General features: G+C 37.3%; 2 long non-coding RNA genes across 2 annotated transcripts; one reads left to right on the top strand and one right to left on the bottom strand.

The window, feature by feature from the left end:
* Window positions 1-10,401: 10,401 nt before the first annotated feature.
* Window positions 10,402-13,379, bottom strand: LOC147841339 (uncharacterized). The gene is made up of 3 exons (XR_015503995.1): window positions 11,911-13,379; window positions 11,583-11,828; window positions 10,402-11,511 (listed from the first exon to the last, which is right to left on the bottom strand). It is a non-coding gene; the product is annotated as an uncharacterized LOC147841339 (long non-coding RNA).
* Window positions 13,380-13,958: 579 nt separating this feature from the next.
* On the top strand, window positions 13,959-15,435 carry LOC147841338 (uncharacterized). The gene is made up of 2 exons (XR_015503992.2): window positions 13,959-14,027; window positions 14,734-15,435. It is a non-coding gene; the product is annotated as an uncharacterized LOC147841338 (long non-coding RNA).
* Window positions 15,436-19,621: the final 4,186 nt, after the last annotated feature.

Here is a 19,621-nt window from a genome sequence, read left to right as displayed (position 1 = left end):
CAGCAGCAGGGTGGATTACTGTAATGGACTCCTCACTGGTCTTCCTAAAAAGACAGTCAGACAGTTGCAGCTCATCCAGAACGCTGCAGCCAGAATTCTAACCAGAACCAGAAAATCAGAGCACATCACACCTGTCCTCAGGTCTTTACACTGGCTGCCAGTTACATTCAGAATAGATTTTAAAGTATTATTACTGGTCTATAAATCACTAAATGGCCTAGGACCTAAATACATCACAGATATGCTCACTGAATACAAACCTAACAGATCACTCAGATCATTAGGATCATATAAACTAGAAGTTCCAAGAGTTCAGTCAAAGCAGGGTGAATCGGCTTTTAGCCACTATGCCCCTCGCTGCTGGAATCAGCTTCCAGAAATGATCAGATGTGCTCCAACATTAGGCACATTCAAATCAAGACTGAAAACACATCTGTTTAGCTGTGCCTTTACTGAATGAGCACTGTGCTGCGTCCGACAGATTGCACTATCATGTTTTTCTCTTCTTCTTCATTCTTTTATATCACATTTTACCTGTTTTTATGTTTTGTTTTGTTTTTACGCATTTTTATTATTTGTTTTTATTTTTATTTTACTTGTTTCTTTTATTCTTGTTTATGTAAAGCACTTTGAATTGCCATTGTGTATGAAATGTGCTATATAAATAAACTTGCCTTGCCTTGCCTTGCCTTGCCTTGCCTTGCATTGCTTCCCTTCTTTAATTCCCTGCATTAAATGCCTCTCCGCATGCTTTGGATGGACACTCAAATTTGCATACGAGCAGCCTTGAGACAAAGGAAGGTTTTGCGCTCAAACTTTGCCCTGAAATCATTGGTCAAGAATGCTGAACGGGTTGTCACGTGACCCACAGGTATAACCAGGCTGCTCCGCAATATCTGTAGAGAAGTCCGAACAAAGAACCCATCAAAGGTGGCCCCTTGGAGGGCCACGCGGCTCTTCTACGCCGCATAGACTTTTCCAGCCACGTTTTCTTATTTTCCGGCAAAGTAAACTCAGTTTAAAGTTTGCGATTGTGTTTGTCCGAACTGTATTACAAACTCAACCCATCAAGAAGAACATCAAAGGAGTTTCATCAGGAAGAGACTCGCATAAAGAGACAGACCTCCAGACATGAAAGTCCAGGTATTTTTAGTTATGCGAATAAGCTGTGCCCCTTTTATTTAAATGGTGTTTTTTAAAATCTTGGTGATCTTTAATGGTGTGTGTGGAACTGAAAATTTTGTCACTCTTTATCTGAAATCTATATTTCCTCGCTTTACTATTTCTCTTTGTTGTTACATGTTCTCTAGACCTGTATAGACCTGACCACTCCACATGGTTTACCGTTGTTCTATGTTTATTGTATGTCCGTGCGTTTGTTCGTTATCTGTCTGACTAGTCAATAAATCCCATTATAAATCAATGGAATTGTATTGTTTGGCTCACGAGAAAATGTCACTGAAATACAGATTCCCCTGCCTAGTTGTTATAAGTTGATTAAAACTTATAAATGATTAATCTACTTCACAAGAAGTAGCTTTAAATTCCCTTTTTCTAAATGTGGCGCGAAGGGGGATAAGGCTTTTTGTTAGTAGCCAGACCAATACAATAACTGGCACACTGCGGCCGAATTAACACAATCTATTGCAATTAGAGCTCGACTTCGCCACAAAGTACATTACCTGGGACACAAAACACAGGTACGTATCTGACAATAAGAAAATGAGACGTGGATGTAGAAAAATAAGAGTTCCTTTTATTACAATGTACTTCTCATTGGACTACAAATATTAAAATGACAGGCACATGTGCTTTAAAAAAGGCACTAGAAGGCGGTTACAAAATACAAAAAAACAAATCCTCATCCAACCGCAGGAGCTGGGGCTTACTAAAGTCGGGCAGGCTAGGCACTGGGCCAGAGAATGACCCACAAATTCACACGTGCACACTCTTAGATTCCAAAAACACCACACAGTGAACTTCAATGCACACAAGTGCGCAAAAGACTAATTCTTCAAAAGAGCCACACCACACAGCAGCCCGACTGCCCGTACTAGACACCCCCAGCTCCTAGGGAGAGAAGAAAACAACAATTAGGAAGGAAATAAACATTTAAGAAAACACAATATTAAATGGGCTTACAGGGGTATCAAAAACAGACTACTTGAGCCAGTCCCCAGTCATCCCTCCGGCAAAGCCAGGCGTCCGTACTAATAACCAACTAGAAAATATAACAGAAATCAGTTTTTACTCCTAGTAGTTTGATATGCACAGAATGTACGAGCGGTAGCGCCCTACTTACCGATTGGGAAGACAGCAGTCACGGGAACGCGCATAAGTGTCAACAATCACGAGGGAGAGTTCAGCTATAGGAAACGCGACTTCTCAAAGCTCACAACGCCCCACAGTAGCCACTCTATGGTGCAACAGCAACCGAACAGACACCAGCCTTCCAGAGCAAGAAAAACTAAATCAAACCCAACACAATTTGAAACGAAAGCGAAAATAAGGCTTAAACAGCCACTACATACCAAACGCACGGCAGTGACACAGCCACTACATACCAAACGCACGGCAGTGACACACCCACCACAGGGAGTCAGCTGGACGATGACGCAACTTCCACTATTCTCCGCCAGGCTTTTATACACCTCTTATCAACCCGCAGTTAGTAATGGGCGTACACCAAGGCTTAATGCAAAACATCTGCTACATAAATGAATAGATCATTACCGTGTCCGCTCGGAAGAGCGGCGGCTCTGCTTGTGTTTGTTTGGTCAAATTAATAATAAATTGATCCGGAATATTAATGATTAATAATAATTCGTTATTGTTGATAATTAATATTCATAATCTGAAAATCCGCTCGGTCGCGCGGGCGGGATGATATACAATCATCATGTTTGTTTGACCAAATTGACTGAAGCTTAAGCCGGAATATTAATAATTAAGAATAAACCGTTATTGTTGATTATTAATATTCATAAAATGAGCTAATTTCTGTTACAGTCTGTAAAGTGCTGCGCAGCTGCAGACAGTAAAGAAGGTTGTCTAGTTTCTGCTTTCACTCACCCCGAAAATGCTCTGTTTGCATAATTTGATTAATATCATCGTATCCAAATACTTTAATATTTAAATCATTCTCCAGTGTTTATTGTTTTTAGAAAATATCTAAAATCTTTTTTTTCATAGAGGCTTTTGAAAAATGAAAGTTTAACGGCTTTAAAACAGTTTGATATAGTACCTTATTGTTATAGCTAGTTTTTGTTAGTTTTATATTAGTTAATTTATTTAATGTCATTTTATTATATCTGATATAATTCTTTAAATCATTTCAATGTAGGCTAGCTTAGGCTATTTTATCTAGATATGGCACTATTGTTTTGAGCCTACAAAAGTGGACACGACATTTGTAAAGTTTAATGTCTTTCTGTTGTATTCATATAGTGTATTATCTCCAAAATAAATAAAAACAATAAAAAATAAAAGAAAAAAGCCACTCGCGGCATCAACAGAGCTATGAAGGGAGCGCTCTTTTCCTCGCGGTCTCACACACATATATTATGCAACAGCCTAATTTTATGTAAAAGCCTTACATTTAAAACACAAACACGCAAAAAGACCCCAGCCTATAATTTGTTCCAGATGTTTTCTTTCCCTTATTTATTTATTTGCTATGTGTTTGGTGCATGTACTCGTGTGCGATCGGAAAACTGTGCCCGCCTCTCCTTTCACTCCGCCCGGAAGCCCTGGCTAGTCCTCTTTGGCCCAAGGTATTCGGCGGGCCGAAAAAGGCCGGCCGCTGGCCCCAAGAAAGCCCCGATTAGGCCCTGGAAGTGACAGTGGAAACGCGACTAGCCTTGGCTCACCCTGGCTCGCTCGCTTTAGGCGCGATAGTGGAAACGCGGCTAATGGCCTTCATAATCCTTACATAAAAGACGTTTGAAATGACAAGAACCCTGCTGGAGCTTGCTGTCTGGCCAAACTAAGCTATCGAGAGGGAAAAGCCCTGGTGAGAGAGGTAAAGAAGGACCCAAAGATGCAGTCAGAAGATGGGAGAAAGTTGTAAAAAGTCAACCATCACTGCTGCCCTTCACCAGCAGAGTGGCCAGACGGAAGTCTCTCCTAAGTGCAAGATGAAAAAAAGCCCACATTGAGTTTGCTAAAATGGTGAGAAATAAGATTCTCTGGTCTGATGGCCTTAATTACAAGCAGTATGCATGGAGAAAATCAGGCACTGCTCATTACCTGTCCAATACAGTCCCAACAATGAAGCATGGTGGTGGCAACATCATGATGTGGAGGTGCACAGACAGGATGACCAAGTACAGCGATATCTTGGAAGAAAACCTTGCTCAGGTTGCTCAGGACCTCAGACTGGACTGAAGGTTTACCTTTAATGACCCTAAGCACACAGCTAAAATGATGAAAGAATGGCTTTACAACAACTCTGTGACTGTTCTTGAATGACCCAGCCATAGCCCTGATTTAAACCAAATTGAATCCTTATTGGATCTAAAAATGGTTTTCCATCAACATTTATCATAAAGCATGAAAAAAACTGTAGAGGATCTGCAAGCAGTGACGGAGTAGGTAGTGTTGTTGCCTCACAGCAAGAAGGATGCGGGGTCACTGATTCGATCCTTGGCTCAGTTGTCGTTTCTGTGTGGAGTTTGCATGTTCTCCCTGCATTCACGTGGGTTTCCTCTGGGTGCTCCGGTTTCCCCCAAAGTACAAAGATATGCGGTACAGGTAAATTGGGTAGGCTAAATTGGCCGAAGTGTATGAGTGTGTGTGAATGAGTGTTTGTGGATGTTTCCCAGAGATGGCTTGCGGCTGGAAGGGCATCTGCTGCATAAAAACATGCTGGATTAGTTGATGGTTCAATTTGCTGTGGCGACCCCAGATTAATAAAGGGACTAAGCCGACAAGAAAATGAATGAATGAATGGATCTGCAAGGAGGAATGGCAGAGGATCCTCAAATCCAGGTGTGATAATAAAATCAGATCTTAATCAATGCGCCTCATGTGAGACAATGCAATTCACGGCATTACTATAGCTCTCGCCGTTGTGGGCAAGTAATTGATGTGGCTGAACAGGGATAGGGAAAAATTTGATGATCATGATTTTCCAGTGGACTCAAGTGGGCTATTCGGCCATTCTGTCGTTTCAATGTGGCTTTTTACCTCTGCTTGCCATGTAAAAATGCCCCACATCCTCCTGTTCCTGAGTGGCCCATTTCTCAGACGCAGAGGAGAACATTTTTGTATGTGTTCATACCGTCAAAACCCCACAGCTCAGAAGCCAGTTCAGCTTTACCCTGACACACAATGTAGTGTTGACTGTCAAATAGCAATTTCACAAGTTCAGATGGAGAGCATTTGGCCATTATTTGGTCTGCTGGGTTCAGGCATAAGTTGTCACAAAGCACTTCTTTCCTTGTGTTTATGGCAAATAAAAAAAATCTGTTACATCTAAGCTCAATGCTGAGGGTGCAGAAAGCCAAAAACGAAATAAAAACACAGAGAATGCTCAAAGCCGAGAAACAGGCCTGTCTCTGAAAAAAACAGATCCGGGCTGAATTTTTTTTCTGGCCACAAGAGGGTGTCAGTGCACCACCAGTGGAGTCGGTTTGGCAACAGCCTCAGTCTCTTTATCCAGAGGCCTGGATAGAGTGTTCTCCACACCTTTGGGTACTCGTGACTGTGACCAGGCGTTACAGGCTTCAGTTTGCTGGAAAACACTCCCTCTTAATGGGGTTATAGCACCTGTGGTAAATGAGAATTTGGCTCATATTTGATATGGGTTATAACAGAAATCTGCAGGAAGGTGGCTCTCCAGGAACAGGGTTGGCCACCCCATCTCTATACGAACCTCTGGAGAATATTCCTATTAAGCTCTTATCACTTAGGACTGTTTCTACGTACTCTAATCTTAGCTAAGTGAGTAAGCGAGCAACATGCCTTATCAGTGGATCAAGCATGCATGGATTTTAGCCTGGATTATTTTGCTTATAATTGTTCTGCTTTAAAAGTTTTGCTTTTTATGTCCCTCCTTTTCTCTCAGTAGAAAAGATAAAATTGCACATTTTGTCCCATATGAGCATTACACCTCTACACAAAGAGGTGAAGCTATTACCTCTTAACGGCTCTCCCATTGGATGGTGGAGGTGATCGAACCAGCATGCGAAAGCAAAAAGCATGCGTTATAGGAGTGGTCTATATCATTCACATATTGATATACCAAGCAAATGTTTGAAATAGAATGTTGGGTTACTTGCGTAACCCTGGTTCTCTGGGAACAGAGTGATATCTCATCAAGGAGGGTTCAACGCTAAGGTTTTTTTTCAACTTTCCAGTGGTTTAGATTTTTTTAACATGCCCTAAAAATAAGTTATTTCTTAGCCACATATTTTAAATAATGTGTCAAAACCCAAACATAATTCCTTATGCTTTTTAATTCATAATATCATAATAAATTTTATAAACTGACAATTTAAAAAATAAGTATTGATGTAACTAAATTTTATCTATCTATCTATCTATCTATCTATCTATCTATCTATCTATCTATCTATCTATCTATCTATCTATCTATCTATCTATCTATCCCTTTATTTATATATATATATATATATATATATATATATATATATATATATATATATATATATATTTATATATATATATATATATATATATATATATATATATTATATATATATAATAACTATATATAACTATATATATAATATAGTTATTGTAGTGTTACTAAAATAATCAGTATTCTTAGCTGTTATTTAAAAATAGAAGGCATAACATTTTTTCAGACAAATTAATTTTATTGTTTTGGCACCAAACAAATAAATAACAGAAAATGTTTAACAAAATTAAGAAATCAGCAGATATAAATATTGTCTTACATATTACAGGTCTGCACAGTAAGGCTGCGGTCACACTAACGTTTAAGCATGTAATATTCTGCACTGCGAAGTGGAATTAAACAAAGCGAGTAGTGGAATTAAACAAAATAATTAGAAATTGAAAAAGCAAGCCAGAGAGGTCATGTTTTGATCTTTGATTGGTCTCAAGCAATCACATGATGTGATTTCGCAATCAGCGTTCTCCAAGCTTGAACTTTCCAATGCTGCGAATTGTGAAATTTGTCTCGTGAGCTATCATTCCAGGTCTGCAGTACTCACATGCGTATGAATGGAAGTCTATAGGGAGAAAAGTGCAGTGTGACCGGGACTTTAAGCTGTAACTCTAATTAAACACACCTGATCAAAATAATTAAGGCTTGTTAGAATTCTATAGGTAATGTTGAAGCAGGGTGGGTTCTAAACTCTGCTACGCTGCAGTTCTCCAGGAACTTGGAGTTTAACCCCATGGTATATAGCAGGGCTGCTCAATCCTGTTCCTGGAGATCTACGTTCCTGCAGATTTCAGTTGCTACCCATATCAAACACACCTGCCTGTAATTATCACGTGGTGTTCAGGTCCTAATTAATTGGTTTAGGTGTGTTTGATATGGATAGCAACTGAAATCTGCAGGAAGGTAGATCTCCAGGAACAGGATTAAGAACCCCTGGTATTAGCAATACTTTTAAAGCAATTGCCAACATTTATCACAATCACATATCCAATAAACACACACACACAAAGTGCTGCAGTGAAATGTGTTACTCTCTCCTCAATGCAGACCATGCAAAAAAAAAAAAAAAAAAAAAAAAACTGAACAGCAAAAAACACAAAATAAATATTTTAAATTTTAAAGTTTTAAATAAATAAATAAAATTTATTTATTGTGTTAAATATGAAATATTGTGTTAAATATGAAATATTGTGTTAAATATGAAATACTAGGTTGGCTGTTAGCATGTTTTTATGATTTACTTTACTGGTTTTTATTTGTTTATAGGTTGTGCAGAAGAAAGGGTCATCGCAAAGTTACATCATCAGTAACAAAAGGTTCACTTTTCAGCCAAATGGGTAAATTACATCTCATTAAGTGGCTGGAATTTATTTACAGGTGAGTAGTTATAAAAAAAAAAAAATCTTATTTATATGTACAGTGTTATAGTATACAAGTCAGTAATAATTGTACAGCCTAGAGCAGACAGAGGCAGTACGCAAGTTTATTTCTATTGATGAGTCCAAGTTTGCACATAAAAGAAAGGTAAATGGAGCATGGACAAATGAGGTTATTTAAAACAGAAAGAGTTTTTTTTTTAATTTTATTATTATTATTTTTTTAACTTAAGTCAATATATAGTTGAAGTCAGAATTATTAGCCCCCCTGAATTATTAGCCCCCCTGTTTATTTTTTTTCCTGTTTACTGTTTAAAAGAGAGCAGATTTTTTCAACACACTTCTAAACATAATAGTTTTAATAACTAATTTCTTATAACTGATTTATTTTATCTTTGCCATGATGACAGTAAATAATATATTACTAGATATTTTTCAAGACACTTCTATAAAGCTTAAAATGCCATTTAAAGGCTTAACTGGTTTAATTAGGTTAAGTAGGCAGGTTAGGGTAATTAGGTAAGTTATTGTATAATGATGGGTTGTTTTGTTGACTATTTGTAAAAAAATGCCTAAAGGGTTTTTGTCCTTAAAATGGAGTTTAAAAAATGTAAAACTGCTTTTATTCTAGTAAAAAAACAAATAAGACTCTGTTAAACATCATTTGGGAAATATTTTAAAAAGAAAATTAAAATTAATACTTATAATTCTGACTTCACCTGTATAGGGGAATGGTGTTCTGATGATTAGCAGATTAAGCTTTTTTGTGTTCTAATCAAACTGTTCTGCTAATCAATAAAAGTCCAGAAATTTCTAATTAGGCCTCATTGCTTCATAAAACAGTGTAGAATTCTACAATCCTATCTACATTTATTTTAGTTTGTTCAAGCCAGTCTTTATGTTTAGGTGTTGCAAGAATGGTATTCTTGCAACACCTAAGTATACTACTCTACTCAGGACTTTTGGCCACTATTTTTCTAATTCAACTGATTTTCTTTTTTTCCAAAATTACATTTTAAAACAAGTGTTTTGCAGGTATCTTTCTGTTTCGATGGCACAATTGTTTATATAAAAAAAAAAGAAAATCAAACACGGAGAGTCTAAAAATCTTTTTGTATTAGGAACTACTTTCTTCCGCCATTCATTCACATCTGCAGCTGACATCAAAACAGCAGAAGCCGTTACTAATTCACCAACATCACTTTAGAGCTAGCTATTTGAATGATTCTCTGTAGCGTAATGTCTAAAGTGATGACAAAACAGGTGATTTTGCTCACATATTAAGATTATAAGGCTTGACATGAAATGCCATCCATCTACAGAGAAATCTTCTTACAGTCTACAGTATTTCTCTGTTGCAATCGGGATATCACAATAATTAACCCTGAAAAAAGCAGCGCAATCACTACCAGACTGCTGTTTTGTTTGCGACAAGGAGGGGTGTTCGGGGTGAGGTCTCTAAATAACACTGTTGAGAACCTGGATAAGAAAGTAACTATTAAAATAGGCACTGTCCTTATAAGTAGGCTGCATAGATGCAATCTATACAAAAGAGAGAGATCGACTTAGAATATCACCTACTAGTTTAATAATGATTTGATCAGCTGTAGTTATCATGCTGTTTTAATCTTCTTAACAAGGGCTTATTATGCGGTCCTGGCGCCATCTTGTGGATAGACAACGTCAACTGTCTTTGGCTAATGGACGCCGACACGCTGTCTCTTAGAAATTATAAATATTTTGAAATAAGCACTATGCTTATAAATAAACTGCATAGTTGCAATCTAAACAACTACATTTTCGACTAAAAAAGCCTTAAAAGTACATTATGCATGGTTATCAGCCAATCAGATTCAAAAACCAGACAGAACTGTTGTATAAAAAAAAAATATATATATATATATACACATATTATACAAATTATTTCACTGATTTTTTAGGTTAATTAAATACTGATTACGTCATCCTAATTTAGGATGTTCGTGAATTCTTAAAAAGTATTAAAATGTTTGAGAAAATTAAAGCCCTTTAAAAGTATTAAGAAGTTTTGAATGTTGCGTTCCAAGGTATTATATTTTTATTATACATGTATTTTTATTAAGCTATAAAGTTTGCCTTAATTAAATTTGCAAAAATGTGTAGTAACTCAAATAATTATGTTGTGCTTCGTTTCCTTACCTTTTGAAATATGTTGAATTGATAAGGAGTTGTCACAAAATTGTTAGATGGGCTTTTAAACATAAGTATCTAGTAAATATACTTTAAAATTTCAGAAATATTACTGGTAAAATCTAAAGTGGCGACGAGGTCTTAAAATGTAAGCAAAGAGTCTTACAAAGGTCTTACAATGTATTAAATTGAACATGATTCGGTAACGCTTTCTTTTACAACCCGCAAAGTACCGCGTAAGTACAGTGAAATTACAGTGTACTTTTCTGTACGTACTGTGTAAGTATAATGAACGTATGTGTAGGTATGAGGGAACAAACCGTAATGCTTGGGTAAAAAGGGGGTAACAACCAGATGTTCATCACGAAAATGACCGCGTAAGTACAGTGAAATAACGGTGTACTTTTCTGTACCTATAGTGTAAGTATAAATAACGTTTACGTAAGTATAAGGGAACAAACTGTAATGCTCGGGTAATAAGGGGATAACAACCAGATATTCAGCATGAAAGGTACCGCGTAAGTACAGTGAAATAAGGTTGTACTTTTCTTTAAATTGCAAAAGAACAAACCATAATGTTTGCGTAAAAGGGGAGTAACAATAAGATATCCATCACGCAAAGAAGTATATTAAGTTTACGATGTACATTTCTTCAAGTATTGTATACATATAAAGAATTATGCAAGGATGGTGACAACCTATTGCTATCTGCAAATGTACTGTATATGCACCTGCGTGAGTACATTAGTACTCTTATTCAGTGCTTGGGTTTTATATGGGGTGTTTAATGAATAAAAGGTTTACAACCTGTGAAATTATGAACCCTTATTGTATACTGTATGTATTTTAAATCTGCAATTCAATATAAAATATATTTCCATACACTACTTACCTTATGTTTACTCGTCGATCTCACCAAAGCCATCAATGTCTCCATAACTCACTATCAACAAATAACTTTGCATGACATAGGCCTACCGTCAGGGTTCAATGCAGATTAAAACAGGCTCGCATCTTTACTGCTGTTGCACAGGGGGGCTAACTGTTGCATTTCAGTAAATGTATAGCTGATGCTTTATAGAAAAATCTAGTAATTTGGTCTTCAATCAATAAAAACTGCTGCTGTAGTTTACTCTGTTCTTAGTGTTCAAGTATACACTAGTATGTTAAAGTTCAGCTTCTTCCCTCTTTGTTCCCTGTAGTTAAAGGGTAAATACAGTATTTGTTCCCTCCTTGTTCCCTGTACTTACAGGGTAAATACCACATTTGAGGGTTGTAAATTAAAGTGAAGCTTTGTTCCTCCCTTGTTACCTGTACTTACAGGGTAAATACCACATTTGAGGGTTGTAAATTAAAGTGAAGCTTTGTTCCTCTCTTGTTACCTCCTTGTTCCCTGTACTTACAGGGTAAATACCACATTTGAGGGTTGTAAATTAAAGTGAAGCTTTGTTCCTCTCTTGTTACCTCCTTGTTCCCTGTACTTACAGGGTAAATACCACATTTGAGGGTTGTAAATTAAAGTGAAGCTTTGTTCCTCTCTTGTTACCTCCTTGTTACCTGTACTTACAGGGTAAATACCACATTTGAGGGTTGTAAATTAAAGTGAAGCTTTGTTCCTCTCTTGTTACCTCCTTGTTACCTGTACTTACAGGGTAAATACCACATTTGAGGGTTGTAAATTAAAGTGAAGCTTTGTTCCTCTCTTGTTACCTGTAGTTAAAGGGTAAATACAACATTTGTTCCCCCCTTGTTCCCTTTAGTTTACAATGTAAAATCTTAAAGGCAGTGAAATAAATATACAAACACACAATATATTTCTTCTTTACTTTGTAACCTTTATTTTAATAAATAAGCATTTTAAAAGACTTCATATTAATCAAACATTGTCTTGTCTATCATTGCCTATACTCATTCATTTTCTTTTCGGCTTTGTCCTTTTGTTAATCTGGGGTCGCCACAGTGGAATAAACCACCATCTTATCCAGCATATGTTTTACGCAGTGGATGCCCTTCCAGCTGCAACCCATCTCTGGGAAACATCCATACACACTCACTCACACGCATTCACTACGGACAATTTAGTCTACCCAATTCACCTGTACCGCATGTCTTTGGACTGTGAGGGAAACCGGAGCACCCGGAGGAAACCCACGCGAACGCAGGGAGAACTCCATGCAGAAACCTTCTTGATGTGAGGAAACAGCACTACCTACTGTGCCACCGTGTTGCCACCCAGCTGCAACCCATCACTGGGAAACATCCATACATACTCATTCACACACATACACTACGGACAATTTTACCTTACCCAATGTCACCACATATTTTTGGACTTGTGGGAGCACCCGGAGGAAACCCACGCTAACATGGGGAGAACATGCAAACTCCACACAGAAATGCCAACTGACCCAGCCGAGGCTCGAACCAGCGACCTTCTTGCTGTGAGGCGATTGTGCTACCCACTGCACCTGCCTATACTCAAACAGCAAAATAACACATTATTTCCTTCCCCCTTTTTTTCTGGCATCTCTTGCTTGGCTTCCTCTTCTGCTCTTCTCAGCTTCCACTGAGGACTCTGATGGTGAGTGGCTGATGAAATCCCATGGGTCTTGCTGCTCTGCATTTATATAAAATATATAAACAGACAGAAAGGCTTTTAGTAAGCTATAGACATGTTTATTTTCCTGTTTAATGTGTGTGTAGTGGTTGTCCAACAATTTCACACACTAAACATTTACAGATACCATACAGACACTATACATTACTATCAAACAAAAGTACTATCATCAGATCATATGGGAGATTGTGATCATTTATAGTGATAATAATTAAAGCGCAGAGGGGAAAAGGCTTATATATATGTGCAGGCAGTATAGACTTTGAAGTAAAGATTATTTGCAGTTCAGTGTACATATTTAAATTCTGTGTCACTCATTAAATGGTAAGTAAATGTAACGTTTGGGTTAAGTACCCCTAAGGTTAGTTTTTGATTAAAGTACATGTCTTAACCCATCATTAGTCCTAAATAAAGTGAAAGATAACATAATATGGTTGATGTACTGTTATGGACCCTTTTTACATTTCAGCACAGTGAATGGGAAAGTACAACACATTTTTTTTACAATCTTCTTTGCTCAAATAAAATGAAAACTTTACGATGGTGTTGTCTCGACAATTAGAAAAATAAAAATATAGTGTGAAACTGATAACGCCAGCAAGAAGAGAGAATAGCTTCTAATTTACTCATGTCCATAGACACTGTTTGAAACACCTCGCACATGTAATCATATTATATAATGCATACGTAGATACAAATAAATGTTATTTTATAAAAAAAATCATATAAAAAACTCAAGGATTTTAGATCCTGATGATCGTTAAACGCGTCATAACAGTGTTGTGAAAAGGGTGTAATTGTTAAAAATAGGTACAAACATCAGATATAAACAAAAACCTAAACAAACACTTATATGTACATAACGTCATAAAAATACTTGTTTTATTTACCTCGCGCTGCCGTCCTTGTACTGCCGTGAACAGGAAATTCTGGGAATGGAGGACGGAGAGTTGAATCGATTCGTCTTCAACAAACCGATCAGTGTGACATCAAAACATCGCGAGAACAACAGACAGCTCCGTGTGCATTAGAAATCCATCTCGCGATATTGTATCACTTCAGGTACGCGCCTACTGATTCGTTGATTCAAACGAGTTGTGAGTCAAGAAGCCTCTAAAGATCCGAATCAAACTGCAGCAGCACGCCACGAGGTTTTGCTCAGACTTTTGGGACGTTTGGAATTGCTCCGTCTTGTCACCATGTAACACATGTGAGTAAATCGTTGTCAGTAAATAAGGCTATTGTTACGATTAGAAATTGTGCATTAACCAGATTATATTTATTTTGTTTCATTTGTTTTTAGCGTAACATTAACGTTAGTTCATGGCCGAATCTAAACGGCCAGCAGCGAATATTTACCAATGTTTACTGTCGTTTACTTTGCACATCTTAGAAATGTTGCCAAAGTTCCTATAGATTTAGTTTCTTCATGTCATTCCAGAAAGACTGGATGATGAGCAGGTCAGATCTCTGTGGCTGTTGTCATACTGACTGTGCAGACGATTTTCTCCCTTTATACGTTAATTACAGCAAAGTTAATGACAAAATTAATGTTTGGAAATGTAAATTGATATTTTCTGTAGCATGCCAGTTTGATATATCAATACCCCCCCCCCCCCCCCCCCCCACCCAATTACTAGTAACGTTTGCCTAGGACTTTAGCACAGTAGCCTACTATTTAAGCCTTTTCCCCTCTGCGCTTTAATTATTATCACTATAAATGATCACAATCTCCCATATGATCTGATGATAGTACTTTTGTTTGATAGTAATGTATAGTGTCTGTATGGTATCTGTAAATGTTTAGTGTGTGAAATTGTTGGACAACCACTACACACACATTAAACAGGAAAATAAACATGTCTATAGCTTACTAAAAGCCTTTCTGTCTGTTTATATATTTTATATAAATGCAGAGCAGCAAGACCCATGGGATTTCATCAGCCACTCACCATCAGAGTCCTCAGTGGAAGCTGAGAAGAGCAGAAGAGGAAGCCAAGCAAGAGATGCCAGAAAAAAAGGGGGAAGGAAATAATGTGTTATTTTGCTGTTTGAGTATAGGCAGGTGCAGTGGGTAGCACAATCGCCTCACAGCAAGAAGGTCGCTGGTTCGAGCCTCGGCTGGGTCAGTTGGCATTTCTGTGTGGAGTTTGCATGTTCTCCCCATGTTAGCGTGGGTTTCCTCCGGGTGCTCCCACAAGTCCAAAAATATGTGGTGACATTGGGTAAGGTAAAATTGTCCGTAGTGTATGTGTGTGAATGAGTATGTATGGATGTTTCCCAGTGATGGGTTGCAGCTGGGTGGCAACACGGTGGCACAGTAGGTAGTGCTGTTTCCTCACATCAAGAAGGTTTCTGCATGGAGTTCTCCCTGCGTTCGCGTGGGTTTCCTCCGGGTGCTCCGGTTTCCCTCACAGTCCAAAGACATGCGGTACAGGTGAATTGGGTAGACTAAATTGTCCGTAGTGAATGCGTGTGAGTGAGTGTGTATGGATGTTTCCCAGAGATGGGTTGCAGCTGGAAGGGCATCCACTGCGTAAAACATATGCTGGATAAGATGGTGGTTTATTCCACTGTGGCGACCCCAGATTAACAAAAGGACAAAGCCGAAAAGAAAATGAATGAGTATAGGCAATGATAGACAAGACAATGTTTGATTAATATGAAGTCTTTTAAAATGCTTATTTATTAAAATAAAGGTTACAAAGTAAAGAAGAAATATATTGTGTGTTTGTATATTTATTTCACTGCCTTTAAGATTTTACATTGTAAACTAAAGGGAACAAGGGGGGAACAAATGTTGTATTTACCCTTTAACTACAGGTAACAAGAGAGGAACAAAGCTTCACTTTAATTTACAACCCTCAAATGTGGTATTTACCCTGTAAGTACAGGTAACAAGAGAGGAACAAAGCTTCACTTTAATTTACAACCCTCAAATGTGGTATTTACCCTGTAAGTACAGGTAACAAGGAGGTAACAAGAGAGGAACAAAGCTTCACTTTAATTTACAACCCTCAAATGTGGTATTTACCCTGTAAGTACAGGTAACAAGGAGGTAACAAGAGAGGAACAAAGCTTCACTTTAATTTACAACCCTCAAATGTGGTATTTACCCTGTAAGTACAGGGAACAAGGAGGTAACAAGAGAGGAACAAAGCTTCACTTTAATTTACAACCCTCAAATGTGGTATTTACCCTGTAAGTACAGGGAACAAGGAGGTAACAAGAGAGGAACAAAGCTTCACTTTAATTTACAACCCTCAAATGTGGTATTTACCCTGTAAGTACAGGTAACAAGGGAGGAACAAAGCTTCACTTTAATTTACAACCCTCAAATGTGGTATTTACCCTGTAAGTACAGGGAACAAGGAGGGAACAAATACTGTATTTACCCTTTAACTACAGGGAACAAAGAGGGAAGAAGCTGAACTTTAACATACTAGTGTATACTTGAACACTAAGAACAGAGTAAACTACAGCAGCAGTTTTTATTGATTGAAGACCAAATTACTAGATTTTTCTATAAAGCATCAGCTATACATTTACTGAAATGCAACAGTTAGCCCCCCTGTGCAACAGCAGTAAAGATGCGAGCCTGTTTTAATCTGCATTGAACCCTGACGGTAGGCCTATGTCATGCAAAGTTATTTGTTGATAGTGAGTTATGGAGACATTGATGGCTTTGGTGAGATCGACGAGTAAACATAAGGTAAGTAGTGTATGGAAATATATTTTATATTGAATTGCAGATTTAAAATACATACAGTATACAATAAGGGTTCATAATTTCACAGGTTGTAAACCTTTTATTCATTAAACACCCCATATAAAACCCAAGCACTGAATAAGAGTACTAATGTACTCACGCAGGTGCATATACAGTACATTTGCAGATAGCAATAGGTTGTCACCATCCTTGCATAATTCTTTATATGTATACAATACTTGAAGAAATGTACATCGTAAACTTAATATACTTCTTTGCGTGATGGATATCTTATTGTTACTCCCCTTTTACGCAAACATTATGGTTTGTTCTTTTGCAATTTAAAGAAAAGTACAACCTTATTTCACTGTACTTACGCGGTACCTTTCATGCTGAATATCTGGTTGTTATCCCCTTATTACCCGAGCATTACAGTTTGTTCCCTTATACTTACGTAAACGTTATTTATACTTACACTATAGGTACAGAAAAGTACACCGTTATTTCACTATACTTACGCGGTCATTTTCGTGATGAACATCTGGTTGTTACCCCCTTTTTACCCAAGCATTACGGTTTGTTCCCTCATACCTACACATACGTTCATTATACTTACACAGTACGTACAGAAAAGTACACTGTAATTTCACTGTACTTACGCGGTACTTTGCGGGTTGTAAAAGAAAGCGTTACCCATGATTCCTGTATACCCTATAATCTAAAAATATATATTTTTTTGTTTTTAGTATAACTGTGGCCATTTTCATTCTGTATGGAGAAGAAACAGCTGGGTGTTTGGAATGCTGGAAATCAAGGGCCACAGACGTTTAAAGATAGTCAAAAACCGCTCAAGACAGACTCTTGTTCCCATAATCTGAAGACATGCAAGAAGAGGATCCATCATTTTCAGTGACTGTTGAAGAACATATGCTCAGGCACTTCCTAGACATGGGTACAGGCATTTTACTGTGAACTATTCAGAAAACTTTGTTAATCCAATCACTGATTGCCATACACAGCACATAGAACGTGCATGGGAAAGCATCAAGTCACAGGTTAACATGCAAAGAGGCAACAGAAGCAAACAGCTCTTGAAAGAGCATTTGAAATGTATTACGTGGTCTCAATTAGGCAAACAAAACAAAGCAGGAGTACTTGCTCACTGTTTCATGACATTAGGAAACATTTCAAAATCCAATAATTTGCAACCATAAAGAATATAAAAAGTTGTACTGCTAAGAAATTGGGTAAATATATGTAGATCCAGGGTGCATCATCATTTCTTATCTATAAGAAGCTAATGTGATTTTTTTATGTCATCTTTGTAAATTTAGCATGTAAATTCTATGTATTAAAATGTGTTTCCTGTTTTTCCAGTTTAGTATCACATTATTTCCTTAGACCACAAGTTCTGCACTGTACTTTAAGAGGATATTTTTTTTGTATTTTCAGTGTAAGTACATTGTAATTCCTGTGTATCAACAATGGTTCCTCACTGTATTTTAAGAGGGCAGATTTAGTGTATTTTCATTGCAAGTACACGATAGTTCCTGTGTATCAACAACGGTTCCTCACTGTATTTTAATAGGGCAGATTTAGTGTATTTTCATTGTAAGTACACGGTAGTTGCTGTGTATCAACAACGGTTCCTCACTGTATTTTAAGAGGGCAGATTTAGTGTATTTTTATTGTAAGTACACGGTAGTTGCTGTGTATCAACAACGGTTCCTCACTGTATTTTAAGAGGGCAGATTTAGTGTATTTTTATTGTAAGTACATGGTAGTTCCTGTGTATCAACAATGGTTCCTCACTGTATTTTAAGAGGGCAGATTTAGTGTATTTTCAGTGTAAGTACATGGTAGTTCCTGTGTATCAACAATAGTTCCTCATTGTATTTTAATAGGGCAGATTTAGTGTATTTTCATTGTAAGTACACGATAGTTCCTGTGTATCAACAACGGTTCCTCACTGTATTTTAATAGGGCAGATTTAGTGTATTTTCATTGTAAGTACACGGTAGTTCCTGTGTATCAACAACAGTTCCTCACTGTATTTTAAGAGGGCAGATTTAGTGTATTTTCATTGTAAGTACACGGTAGTTCTTGTGTATCAACAATGGTTCCTCACCGTATTTTAAGAGGGCAGATTTAGTGTATTTTCATTGTAAGTACACGGTAGTTCTTGTGTATCAACAATGGTTCCTCACTGTATTTTAAGAGGGCAGATTTTGTGTATTTTCAGTGTAAGTACCCGGTAGTTTCACAGTAGTTAAAAACATTCCTGAGTGTCTAAATGGTACCACCCTTCCCAACAAAATTTACTTAGTTAACATGAGTTAACAACTAATACATGTTGTTTATTTATTAAGCATAGTTACTGTTATGGTATGTGTTGTTATTTTTTTTACATTATTTAATGCAGTATGACATAAGTGAGAACATTTGCACTAACATAAACAAAGATTGTATATGCTAAAAATTACATTATTCTTTGCTATTTCCTCAAACCTTTTGTATATTAACTACTGTTTACAAATAAATTCTTATCGTCGTTTTGCTGAATAGATGGTGCAGTTTATTTACATTATTTACAACAGGTGAGGTGCACACCACTAATAATAAAAAAAAAAACAAATGACTCACTTTCCTAACACAAAATGTTGAATGAATGAACTGAATTAACATTTATGTATTCTGCCAACATTGGTTGCATCTTTGAATAATAGGTATATTGCGCACATTGTGGTAACCATGAATAATAAAATTCAATAATTTTCTTGTCGGCTTAGTCCCTTTATTAATCCGGGGTCACCACAGCAGAATGAACCGCCAACTTATCCAGCAAGTTTTTACACAGCGGATGCCCTTCCAGCCGCAACCCATCTCTGGGAAACATCCACACACACACTCATACATTTCGGACAATTTAGCCTACCCAATTCACCTGTACCGCATGTCTTTGGACTGTGTGGGAAATCGGAGCACCCGGAGGAAACCCACGCGAAGGCAGGGAGAACATGCAAACGCCACAGAAACGCCAACTAAGCCGAGGTTCGAATCAGCGACCTTCTTGCTGTGAAGCGACCGCACTACCT

The sequence above is a fragment of the Danio rerio genome, chromosome 12, assembly GCF_052040795.2.
Source record: "Danio rerio strain M-AB ecotype USA chromosome 12, GRCz13ab, whole genome shotgun sequence".
Taxonomy (NCBI): domain Eukaryota; kingdom Metazoa; phylum Chordata; class Actinopteri; order Cypriniformes; family Danionidae; genus Danio; species Danio rerio.
This window is presented reverse-complemented; position numbering and strand designations above follow the sequence as displayed.